The following is a 13,765-nucleotide window of genomic DNA, read 5'->3' on the forward strand; positions in this document are numbered from 1 at the left end:
GAAAATGGAGTAACTTCTCAAATTTTCCTGGGTGTAATGCTGTCAATGAGTTTCCAGGACACTAGGCATACCTACATTAAGAAGCTAATTGAGCTTTTCCAAAAGTCAATACAAATAATTATCTGCTTATCCCCTGTTGCAGGGCTCTCAAACATGGTGCACATCAGAAGCACCTGGAGAGTTTGTTAAAACACAGATTACTGTGCTCTACCACCAGGATTTGTGATTCAGCCCTATATATCTGGAGCAGAGGTAAGATTTTGCTTTTTTAACCTATTCCAGGGTGTTGTTGCTGCTGCTAATCTAGTCCTAGGTACTCAGATGCACTGATTTTGCAAGCTCCCAGGGTATGAAAGCTGTATAGATCTCTTTTATTCATCTATATAGCCAAGAGATTGGACCAAATCACTGGGCCCATTATATCAGAATTCAGAATTTCTTTGGGTGTGGTCCTGGAACCTACATTTTAACAATTGCCCAGGGTATTCTGATGCTTGTTAGAGTCTGAGAGTCTCAGGGTTAGATACTCCCAATAGCTTTCCAGCTCTAACACCGAGATTCCAGACACTATCCATGGGCAGCTCCCATGCTACCTCTGAGTCTAGGTACTGCCTCCGGTTGATGCGAACTGGCAGAGGGCTGCCTCTTATGATCCTATGGCCAGTCCCCTCCCGTTTAGAAAGTAGAAAACAACCTGGAGACACTACTGAAGTCTCTCTTTTAGGCAAACCCACTTGATAAACATACTTCACCTCCATACTCTGATGCCACCTTCCTCTCATCTCCCTCCTTTTTTTACCTTAACAGTATGCTTTCCTGATCTCTTCTTTCTGCCTTGAGAAGAAAAGGATTCTCACTTAAGTGACTTATAATCTTGTGAAAATGGTGTTGGTATCCTCATTTTAGCAAGAAGAAACCTGAAGCGAAGCTCAGTGGTTAAATAACTTACTGAGGGAATACACAAAGGCAATGCATGGAGTTCCCATAAATAGGAATCCCTAATGCATATTTCTAAGTGAATAAAGTCTTTCACTAAAGAATATTTGCAATGTAATTTTATAGATACGTTATAGGTTTGGTTATATATCATGTGTTTGGGTTTTTTATGTGTGTATATATGTACATACATTTACACACATATGGCTCATGTGTACACATGTACACATAATTTGCATTATATATGTGTGTATATATAATACAGACACAAACACAAACACACATGAAAAAGATCTGGAGGGTCATGCACCAAAGGCCCATTGGGACTATCTCTGGGGAGGAGAGTGAGATTGCTGCAAATAATGGATTTTTCAATGTCATTTTGTATTGTTTGAATTGCTTAAAATGAGTACATATTTATGTAACTAAGAAAATAAATGAAGATTTTACAGAATTATCCTTCTTGTCAATATCCTTAAATAGTCAAGGAGCTGGAAAGGGATTTGGAGATTTAGGGAGCTTCTTGCTATACCCCATGCTGTCTATCTTGAGCCATGGAGGCATCGTCAATCTCATTACTGGAGGAAGGATGTGAGGATTGTCCTGTGAGAGAGGTGAGGACACCAAAAGCTGTTCTTCCATGATCCTGCCATTCATTTCTATAGGGTCCCCATGGAATTACTTGCCTCTGAAGTGTTTGTAGCTTAGTGATTTTAGAGAAATCAGACAGCTCTCTCTGGCATTTCTCAGTTGTAATTTTGACTTTCCACTCCGTAGTTGATTAACTTAAAGGAGCACACCGAAGTTTGTTGCTATCACAGTTAATCTGAATAGTGGATACAAAATGATCTATTATGACATGATTCTGACAACTGTAGTCAGCCTGAATACCATGGGCTTGTGTACCGTTTTCTAACTCTAATGTTCGTAATCTGGCTCCTGCCATGGAGGCATGCTTGCTGGCCTCACTTGTCTGCAATGCCTGGCTACGGGGTGAGTGTTTGGAATGGTAACCTGATGAGAATGACCGGGCACTTCTTAGGATGACACAGAAGGAGAAATGGATGATACTTGGGGTTGGTGTGCCATCTCCATGCCATTTTTGAGGTGGGGCAGGTAGTATTTCAATGGCATGTTATATCACCACCCTCCAAAGGGACAGCATGTACATTTTAGTGGCAGAAAAAGAAAAGCATTCTGTTCTACTATGGTTAATTGTTAATAATAATTTGAATCCACTGTATCATATTACATATTCCTGTCTGCATCCAGTATCTTACATAACAATATCCATAAGTACTAGGTTTTTGAACTAAATATTTTTTTCCTTAGAAAAAAATAGCTTAAAAGCACAAATTGAATTCTAACTCTCCTTTTTCCCCATGAGCATCTATTAGGATATCTCTTTTTGAGACTTTCAAATATTTTAAAAAATAAATATTGATCTTAGGAACATACTGGTCATAGTAGTAGAGTGTTTCTATTCAGTGCAATTTACTGAGTTCCTACTAGATCAGGGCATAGCATCAGGTGTTCAAGAGGAAAAAAGACTCTTGCCTTTTTACCATTTAATAAAGGGATTCAATAATTACACATTCATAATGCAAATTGAGCATTTTAAACATCACAAAAAGCACAAAAATGCTATGGAGACTAAGCAGAAGGGGCAGTTTTTATCTGGTCATGGGGATTTGGAGGGTCTTGAGGGAAGAAGGAGGGAAATAGAGTTTCGATGAATGTGGCCAGCAGGGTGGACCAAACTGTTTTGGGGAGGGCCAATCTGTTTTGGAGTTGGGGCAGGTAGTGCTTTGTCTCCATGCAATCACTGTAGGATGCTATGATGAGGTTGGTTCTTGAAACCCTTCTTTTCATTTCACCACAGGCTGTCTACTGAGTCCTATGGATGTCTTGTCTAAGAGGAACTATCCACCTCAGAACTCATTTGATGTGAGATGACCCAGAGACTCTCATGATGGCCAAGCATCAGGACGGTTCATTTTCTTCATTTTTTTAATACCTTCCTTAAAGCATTTCAAGTTTCAAAGCTGGTATTTGGGGATGAATCCACATGTCAACACAAAGCTTATAGAGACCTACTTTGGTGCTTTCACACACCAATGCTGCCCATTCGATAGTGCTACAATAAACCTAGAAAGGCTGACCCTCTACCATCTCTTGAAGTGAGAGTCAGGTGAGATGGCGGGTGTGAATGTGACTGGGAAAGCTGTAATTACATCAGGAAAGGCATAATATTTCATAAAAGTGCAAGGATGATATTAATGACAGGGGGAGGGGTACAAGGATCATTCAGAGCTGAAGCTGAAGTGTTGTTGATGTTGCTGTCTAGAAGTGAGGTTGGTCTGTGGTACTTAATATGACAAACATATTTGGTATGCAAATTAAAGCATAGGAGAAGGTTTTCCTCTGTGGTATGGAAGTGAGGTCACTTCAGAAGTCCCTCAGGAAACTTTGTTTCTCATAAGAGTAGGAACTAAGATTGTTTCTTGCCTTTCCCCAGATAAGAGTGAAACCGTTCATGTAAGAAATGGCTCATAGGGTGAATATCATTTCCTTAGGCTCATTATCCATATTACCAGGAAGACGCAGAGCAGTAGTGCTTTTAAGCCCATTCCCAGTAGAACTAGAAGGTAAGCTATGCTTGCTGAAACACAAACACCTGTTTGTTGAATACTGTGTCATGAAAGGTGGTAAACCTTCCTGGGGGGCTAGATAGGAGTAAGAGTAAGCATGAATTCTCCAGGAAAGATCTAGGGATCATTTGAAAGAAGAAAAGTTAGGGTAATACTTTAGCAGCTCAGGGTCAAGGACATTTCTCATATTTGTGTGATAAAATCTTTACCTTTATGTTGGTTTTTCTATATGCATTTATTATTTAAAACAAGGAAACATAGCAGTTTTATTTTAATTTGTCTAGTTTTAGTTATTAGGGTATGTCTTTAGGTGTCCTCCATAAATGTAGAGTGACTAAGAAAAAGGAGCAAAGAGACACTGCTAGCCACCAGTCTCCTTCTATTGGCTCTTCCCATACTTCACATTCAAGCTTAAATAAACTCTCTAGACTTTGTTTAATTTTCTGTGCAAACATCTAGTGTTCAGTGCTCCTCTAAAAAAACTTTATTGATTTATTTTTAGTAATATTGGTAGTGACTTTATGTATAATTGTGTATCGCTCCAAGTTGCCTTTTTAAAAAATTTGGTAGAGTGTGTTTTATGTCCCACAATGTTCTCTTGGTAAATGTTCCAAGTGAACTTGAGAAGAATATGTATTTTGCTGTTGTTGGATGAAGTACTCTGTGTCAGTTTTATTCAGTTGATTGATAGTATTGTTGACTTCAGCTATGTCCTTACTGACTTTCTGCCCACCAGGTCTGTCCATTTCTGATGAAGAGTTGTTGAAACAGATTCATCTATTTCTCTTTGCAGTTTTATCAGTTTTTGCCTTGTGTATTTTGATGCTGTATTGTTAGGTGCATATGGGTTAGGGATTGTTATGTCTTCTTGGAGGACTGACGCCTTTTCTTCATGTAGTACTCCTCAAACCTGTACTCCTGATAACTTTCCTTGCTGTGAAGTCTTTCCTATGAGAGATGAATATATTAGGTCATTGGCAAAGTCATGATGTATTTTTCTGTTTTTCTATGCAAAAATGCATCATGACTTTCTTGATGACCCAATAACTATTTCCACTTTCTTTTGAACAGTGCTAGCATGGTATATCTTCCATCATCCATTTACTTTTAATTTATATGCATTTTTATGTTTGTGGGTTTCTTTTAGACAACTTATAGCTGAGTATTGTTTTAAAGGTTTTGTTTTTTTGGGGGGGAGAGATTTTTACTATAGGGTACATGCACACTCCAAAAAGGCAGAGAGAGATGAAGAGACAGAAAGCGAGAAATCTCCTCCAGGAGGGGTGACCACACCACAATTCCTTCTCCTCCCCTCTCCTCTTGGGATCTCGGGCATGTATACACACATGCTCAGTGTGAGTTTACACCACTGGATCTGGGACTCGAACAACATGGGAGTCCAGCGACATAGCCATTATGCCAACAGCTAGTTTCTCTTTTAAAGGTTTTTGCCATAGGGTGTGTGTGCTTGCTGGAGAGAGAAAGAGAGATGGGAAGTGAGAAATCATCCCCCTGTAGGGATGGGGGGTAGTGGCCATGTCACAGTCCCTTCTCTTCCATTCTCCTCCTGGGATTTTGGACGCACACACAAACACATATGCCCTGTATGATTTTCAAGCCTCTGAGTCTGGTATGCAAAAATGCATCATGACTTTCTTGATGACCCAATAACTATTTCCACTTTCTTTTGAACAGTGCTAGCATGGTATATCTTCCATCATCCATTTACTTTTAATTTATATGCATTTTTATGTTTGTGGGTTTCTTTTAGACAACTTATAGCTGAGTATTGTTTTAAAGGTTTTGTTTTTTTGGGGGGGAGAGATTTTTACTATAGGGTACATGCACACTCCAAAAAGGCAGAGAGAGATGAAGAGACAGAAAGCGAGAAATCTCCTCCAGGAGGGGTGACCACACCACAATTCCTTCTCCTCCCCTCTCCTCTTGGGATCTCGGGCATGTATACACACATGCTCAGTGTGAGTTTACACCACTGGATCTGGGACTCGAACAACATGGGAGTCCAGCGACATAGCCATTATGCCAACAGCTAGTTTCTCTTTTAAAGGTTTTTGCCATAGGGTGTGTGTGCTTGCTGGAGAGAGAAAGAGAGATGGGAAGTGAGAAATCATCCCCCTGTAGGGATGGGGGGTAGTGGCCATGTCACAGTCCCTTCTCTTCCATTCTCCTCCTGGGATTTTGGACGCACACACAAACACATATGCCCTGTATGATTTTCAAGCCTCTGAGTCTGGGACTTAAATTTGGTTGGCTATGCACCTTAACTAACACACCACCTGCTGGTCCCAATAGCTGAATATTTTTGAAGTCTGCTTTGACACTCTGTCTTTTGGTAAATGCATTTAGACTACTGTTGTTCAAAGTGATTGTTAATATAATTGGATTCATATCTACCATATTTGGTATTGTTTTCTATTTGTTGCCCTTGTTCTTTGTTTCTATTTTTATCTTCTTGTTTTCTGCCTTTTGCAGTTTTAACTGAGCATTTCATCTGATTATATTTCCTCTCCCATCTAAGTGAATCATTTATATTTTCTTCACTTTTTTTTGGCACTTGCCCTGAAGTTTGAAATACATATTTACAAGTAATCCAAGTCTACTTTTAAATAACCCTATATTGCTTCATGTGTAGTGCAGTACCTTATAATAACAAAATAATCTTAATTCCTATCTCTCACCCCTTTTGTCATTGCAGTCACTCATCTCACTTATACATATGCATATATCTGTGTATATATGTATATACATATTCACACCTTACCAAATATATTGTGGCTATTATAATTTTTTTTTTGAGAGTTTTTTTTTTTTTTTTTTTTTTTTTTTGCTATAGGGCGCGTGCGCTCGCCAGACAGACAGAGAGAGACACAGAGACAGAAAGCGAGAAATCTCCCCCCAGGGGGGATGGTCACGCCGCAATCCCTTCTCCTCCATTCTCCTCTCGGGATCTTGGGCACGCACGCACATGCGCCCGGCATGAGTTTTAAGCCACCGGGTCCAGGACACGAACTGCGGTCGACTACGTGCGAGTCCAGCGACATAGCCATTACGCTAACTGTTGGTTCCCATGGCTATTATAATTTTGAACAAATTTTTACCCATTAGATCAATTAAGAATAAGATAAACATGGACCAGCAGGTGGTGTAATGGTTATGTCGCTAGACTCGCATATAGTCGACCATGGTTTGAGTTCCAGACGTGTGTGTATGTGCCCAAGATCTGGAAAGGAGAATGGAAGAAAAGGGATTGCGGCATGTCCAACCCCCTCCCCCGGGGCGGGGGGCTGATTTTTTGCTTTCTGTCTCTCTCTCTCTGCCTTCTGGAGAGTGCACATGCACTGTAGGAAAAATCTATAGTCTTAAAAAACAACAACAAAGAATAAGAAAAATTTTTTAAAAATTAATTAATTTATCCGTTCTTTGATTTTCTTCCTTTCTTTATGTAAATCCTAATTTGGGACCCATATAATTTTTCTGCTCTCTGAAGAATTTCTAATTTTTCTGTGAATCAGGTATACTGGCAACAAACTCTTTATTATTATCTTTTTTGTCTTAAAAAGTCTCTATTTCTCCATTTTTGAAGAAAAATTTTACAAGATGTGAAATTCTAACATACTTATTATTTTAAAAATATATCTTTACACTAAATATTTTAGTCCATTCTGTTTTTGCTTGCATGATTACTGCAAAGACAGATGTAATTCTTATCTTTGCTCCTATGGAAGTAAGATGGCTGTTTCTTCTGACTTCTTTCAGAAAATTTTCTCCATCTTTTATGTTCTGTAGCTTAGCTATGATATGATTATATGTAGTTTTATTTATTTATTTATTTTTGTCCCCCTGTCCCCACTCGTACTGCTGCTTCTGAGCTTTTTGAAGCTGTGGTTTGTTGACTGATATTAATTTGGACAAAGTTTTTAGTCATTATTGTTTCAGTATTTCTTCTTTTCTTTTCTCTTTTCTCTTTTTGATATTTTCATTTTTCTTATGTTATACATTTTGTGGTTGTTTCACAGTACTTGGATAGTCTCTTCTATTTATTCAATCTTTTTTTCTTTCCAGTTTTAGAATGTTCTATTGAGAAATCCTCGAGTTCAGTGATATTTTCCCCAGCTGTGTCCAGTCTTTTAATAAGCCCATCAAAGGTATTCTTTATTTCTATTACAATGTTTTTTTGATCTATAGTATTTCCTTGTAGTTCTTAGAATTCCTGTCTTTGCTTAAATTGCCAATCTGTTATTATATGATGCCCACTTTATCTATTACAGCCCTTAACATTTTAATCATAGTTATTTTTAAATCCCAGAGTGATGAGTTCAACATTTCTGCATTAGTTGAGTGTTTCTGGTACTTCTTTGCTTTTTTGCTTTTTAGTATGTCTTGTAATTTTTTTAATAGCTGAACATTATGTCTTGGGTAAGAGGAATTGCTATAGATAGGCCTTTGGTAATGTGGTATTAAAATGTGTGTGTGTGTGTGGGGGGATATTCTGTAGTTATACAGTTGGGTTTCAGTCATTGGTGAGTCTGTTCTTCTGATTGTGACCTTCACAAGTACTTCTCAGTGACCTCTCCCCCCTTGTGTGAGAAGAATGGTTTGAAAGACTTTCAGTTGGGTATTTCCCTTCTCCCAAGTGGAAGGCTAGAGAGAGATGAAATTAGGCTATTTATCCCTTCCACATGGCAGGCTAGAATCAGCTGGAGTAGGGTGTTTCCCTTACTCAAGGTTAGTCAGATTCTGATAAAACCACATAGCAGAGGCCAGGCATTAGCACAATAGTAACACATCCCAGACAGACAGTGAGAGGGGAAGTGAGAAATCACCCTTCAGGGGAGATGGCCATGCCTCAATCCCTTCTCCTCCATTCTCCTCCTAGGATGTTGGGCATGCACACACACTTGCCTGGTGTGATTCAAATCACTGGATCCAGGACTCAAACTGTGGTTGGCAATGTGGGAGTCTAGCTACATAACTGCTATGCCATCTGCTGTCCCTCACCCTCCACTAGAGTTTTTGATTCTCAAACATTTTCCTGCTTGATCTTCCAGCAATTTGTCAATGATGGGTTAGGTTTTCCTGCACTAGCCCTGGTTCTTTTAGAGATTTCTTACTCATGAATTTCTGTACTGATATGTTCTGATTCTGTGCTTACCTGTCTGTCTCTCCAATTTGGGGGCAGTGGTTTGTACACTGACCACATTCTTCTTACACATCTAAGAAGAGTTGTGGTGATTTTTCAGTTTGTTTAGCTTTTTATTTGATAGGTTGAAGGGGCAACTTTTAAGCTCCTAATGTGCTGAACCAGTGACTGGAAGTCACTCCTGAATTTCTAAATTTAATTCTATTTCAAAAGACAGGCAATTTTATGCAAACGTTCTTGAAGATATAGAAAACTCTCTCTGACATTTTCACTTATGATTTGGATTTCAATCCCATAGCTAACTAGTTTAAAGGATAACAAATCAAAGTTTATCAACATCACTAGTTAATATGAATAATGGATGCAAAACTATTTTCACAACTGAATGATTCTGATAACAGCATAATTCTGAAAAAGACTTTGGTCAGTGTTCAAGAGAAAGACAATATGGAGAATTTGGTGAGGTGGAAATACTAAATTATTTTTTACCACTGGAGTTGTTTTTGCATTAACTAGCACTTGCCCTTATAGCAATTCTTCTTTATAGCTTTAAAAATAATATTATCTGGGCTCTGCAGTTTGTTTTAGAAAAAATAATTCAGTCTCCTTTTTTAAAGCTAAATCAGAATGTCATCAGTTATCTTTATTTACCTGAACTTAATAAGCATGTGAGATTTAATCCAATGGGCTACACATGTACACACAAACATACATACAACCTCCTGATGTTTATCAGGATGTTTACCTTTCTGAAAGGTGAGCAGAAAAAATAGCTTTTTTGTTGTCCTGTGATTTTAAGAATTTTCTCTGGTTGACAACTGGCTTGGGCCCTAGCGCTTTTGTAGGTGGTTGTATTTGTCTAGTTGGAACCAGGGGCTGAGATAGTGTCCTTCCCACTGCGCCCGATTTAACTTGGCCTTGAATGATACCACAGATGGGGTTGGAAACTTTCACAGTAGATTACATCAATTTAGTCATTATTTCAAGGTTTTTATCTTTTTGTTTGAACAGCTTAGCTCTAGAGATAACATTTTATAGGCCCATGCTCCTTCTAAACTAATGTTACTGTCATTTGGACCTATTCTGATGTATCTCACAGAGACAATGGATTTTACTGAGTCATCCTTGGTCTGATCCTGATCCTCACTGGGGTTATTTGTGAGAGAGCTGGGGCCAACAGTGAAATCTATGATTCTTAGCTACTGATTTTATCTGTGCAAAACAAATCAGAACAGATAGGGATGAAACCATTGATGGGTTGATCCTGATTGCATGGTTAGCTTCAGCATTATTTGGATAGGATAGATCTCTAGAAGTAATGTCTGTGGAAGTAAATAACAGATTGATAAAACAGTCTTCATGGACCCTTTCAAACAGATTTCTGAAAAAAAAAATGATGGGGCTACATTAGGCCATGATACGTGGGTTCCTGATGAAAAAATGCAACTTTTTGTTCTTGCAAGTGTGTCCATTTCCAACTTATTATTTGGCAGTAAAAAACAATCCCCCTAGGGTCAATAGAGCCAGAGTAATTTGGAAGGTCAAAATTTAATATATTTAGAAATAGGAGAGCCAATTTAGACAATTTAAGCACAAGATTATTTTCTTTGAGTATAGACTGTCTGTCCAAGAAGACTCAAATTCTGTGCATGGTTAAGCTATTGTGTTTTGGCTGGCTGGCTTATAGATTCTGGTATTTTTCCCTTTCTCCAAAGTAAAATATTGACACAAATGAATTCAATGACCTTATGAGGAAAGACAAATGGGTGGGATGATATTGGGCAGATTCTGAGATTCTATCAACATCTTGCTGCTTTGAGAGGACTGGGTCACAATATAATGTCTTCTAATGAGAAAGCAGAGCATTCTGGGTAGCCAATGGAACTCTCCTTCTTGTTCTGCTCCCCAATCCTTTTTCCTTCTCTTTCTCTGAGAGTTGAGGGATATGCCACTGCCACTTGGTCATGGAAGTTCATACCATATGCTCAGGTCTAAGCTAACAGTGCTTCTAGTTGGGGGCTCCTTTTCTCAGTGAGGCACCTCAAACTAGTTGTCACTTACTTGTACACTCCTCCCCCAGAACACAGAAGACATGCCAGGTACATAAAGACCTTAGTTTAAAAGAGAGGTGGATATCTTGGTGTACCGGCAGATTATATATTCAATGTAGGAATTAAGAAACATGAGTTCTCTCTCCAAATCTGCTCAGGCTTTGAGCTCTCAGATTTCAGCATGCTAGTTAGTTACATATCACATTGCACAGCTTATTATAAGCTTTATCTGTACTGCAGCCTTCTGCCTAATTAATTCAAGAACATTGAGTTTCAGGTACTGAGGTTAGGAGAGGCCATGAACCTTTTTGGCCTGTGCTTCCTATTTCCCTCTGAAAAGACCTCTATTAATAGCATGCTCCAGGTGCTCTCTATTAGATCATATTGAGATAACGGGCTGATCAACCAAGTGTGGAGCAGCCTCTTTCCCCGTCTTGATGCATTCTGGTATATTTCTCCAAGCCTTCCATAACAGGAAGGATCAGTATGGCTGATTCTGGGGCTTAGCATCAAATAGCCTATGGTTCCTTTCCACTGAGCCATCTTTGCCAACCTGGTCTTCCTCAGTAATTAAGTTGATATTTTTCTCAGTAACTGCGTTAGTCTTTTTGTTGTCTTGTCTCTTATTTGTTTAGAACTCAGTCTTCTTATTAATACCAACATCCAGTTTATTTTCACCACTTGGCTGTTCTGTTCCAGCTGCACCAGCCTTCTTCCTGCCCCTCATTTAATGAGGTTCCCTCTGCCTGTGATGGTCAACCCTCCACTCCAGACTTACTGCTTACACCTTCACTTCCCTTAGGTCCTGCCATTGCCACATTATTGGAGGAGCTTTTCCTGACCACTTTATTTCAAATGGGACCCCTATCTCCCAGCACATTCCTTTTCCATTCTCCAAAGTCACAATCACCATCTAGCATGGAATTCGTTTACATGGTTACTGGCTTATTGTGCCTTGCCTTTTGTCTTAGGTTGGATTTCCTAGAAGCAGAACCTGAGAGAAAGAACTAGATTTGAATCTATAATGAGGGAATGCTCTTCAGGAAAGACCTGCAAGGGAGAGACTGAAGCAGGTTAGTGCAGGTGAAGCAACCAAGTAGGGTTTGGTTTCAGGGAGCTCTAACCTTGAGAAGGAATTTCTTTGGTGCATTAATTGTACCTGAAGGTATGACCCACCATTAGTACTCCTGTATCAGTAAGTCAGTGTGCTTGGATAAGGGCACCGTGACTTCTTGGCTGAGTCAGTGCCTCTCAGCTAATGGTAATACTATTGGGAATAGGAGGCAAGGGCTGGGAGCTGGGAGCCAATGCCTAGACACTGAAGATGTGTTGGCCAGATAAAAGAGATCTGAGACAAGCAACTAAATAGCATCTTGCACTGCCACTACAATATAATCTTCACGAGGGCTGGACTTTCTGTTTTATTGTGTGCTGTATCTCTAGTACATAGAACAGAGTCTGGTACATAATAGATCTTCAAAAAATATTTGTTGACTGAATTAATACATTTATTGAATTAACACAGTGCTGGGTTCAGGGGACAGAATGCTAGGTTCACGGGACAGAATGATCAGTGAGAAAGACATGCTTTCTATCCTCATAGAACTATAGTCTAATGGGAATTCGCTATAGACAATTAAGAGTTTGATCATTACTGTCATAGGGCAAGAGGGTGCTAAGAGCACACAGTAGGGACACTGAAAACCCAGATTTGGAGAAAGCCCAAATCACGAACCTTGTGATATTGTCAAAGACTGTGTTTTCCAGTGTAATTATTCATAATTGGTGGAATGCACATTGATAAAGGCTGAAAAATATTCTTAAGCCTGTAACATTACTATGAAGATTCCAATTCAGTTTTGTTTCACGTGTGGTTTATATCTCAAACAGAATATTCAAAAAGAGAATAACATGGACTAGGACCTCTTACATCTAACCTGACTCTGTTTCTTCACCTCTACAATGAGGTGACTTTTATTAAGGAACTGACCTTATTTGCATCTATGGAGGGACATGGGCACTGGACTCTGCTCATTGGGTAGTAGGAAGTCAGGAAATATCAGACAGCCCATTTATACTGCCAGCTGGTATTCCCTAGGACTGGGGGGTTTCTTGGACATTTGGGAGTTGGCATTCCTTTTTTCCTCCAAAGACATTATTTAATTTTAGGGTTTAGTAGACAGAACTCAAATGCTTCCCTGAAAGTAGATTGCTACCACAGTGATGCCTGGGCCCCAGTTGATGTTCTGTAAGCTTTGGTGACTTATGAACTCACTTCTATGGTCTGGTCAACCTAAGGGAGTCTACAGTGAATGATACAAACCAGCTTTCTTATTTTTTCCATTTTTTTTTCAGTCATTTTTAAGATATTTTGAAGAACAGTGTGTGTGTGTGTGTGTGTGTGTGTGTGTGTGTGTGTATGCATGCACATGTGAGCTTGTGTGGAACTGAAGAAAAGGCTGTAGGAGTTGACCTAGGGTATTGTCTTCAATTATATGGCTTGTTATGTTGGATGGTCATGTGTCTCTAGGCATCTTCATAATTCAACTAGAAAATAGAAAAAAGGAGATTTGATAAAAAATGAAGAGGTCATTGAAATGTCACAGAATGGTTACATAACAATGGATTATATCATGCCTGAGTGTAGGGGCAGGAAGGAGGATATTTTTCAGAAATTTCTAGTATTTTGAAGACATTCAAAACCAACAATATCCTCAGGAGTTATTGTTCTTGTTACTAACTTACAGTGAAGTTATTTTGAGTGTTTTTAGCCTTCTCAAGCTGGGCAATCAACCTGAGCTCAGACATGGGTCTCTGGCTCTGAATGTCTCACCTCTGCCCCATTCTCCTGCTGCTTTGTCACCTCTGGATGGGTGCTCTTGATTGGTTGCTGTCTCATACACCTCTTGGAACAGTTACCTTGAGGCCTACCATGTCTAATGGAGCCCACCCTGTTAATTGATTTT

General features: G+C 39.2%; 1 long non-coding RNA gene across 1 annotated transcript; it reads left to right on the forward strand.

The window, feature by feature from the left end:
* Window positions 1-2,822: 2,822 nt before the first annotated feature.
* LOC102496992 (uncharacterized) lies at window positions 2,823-7,745 on the forward strand. The gene is made up of 3 exons (XR_337417.1): window positions 2,823-3,127; window positions 3,513-3,584; window positions 7,671-7,745. It is a non-coding gene; the product is annotated as an uncharacterized LOC102496992 (long non-coding RNA).
* The last annotated feature ends 6,020 nt before the right edge of the window (window positions 7,746-13,765 follow it).

This window comes from Tupaia chinensis, unplaced genomic scaffold, assembly GCF_000334495.1.
Source record: "Tupaia chinensis unplaced genomic scaffold, TupChi_1.0 Scaffold145870_1, whole genome shotgun sequence".
Taxonomy (NCBI): domain Eukaryota; kingdom Metazoa; phylum Chordata; class Mammalia; order Scandentia; family Tupaiidae; genus Tupaia; species Tupaia belangeri.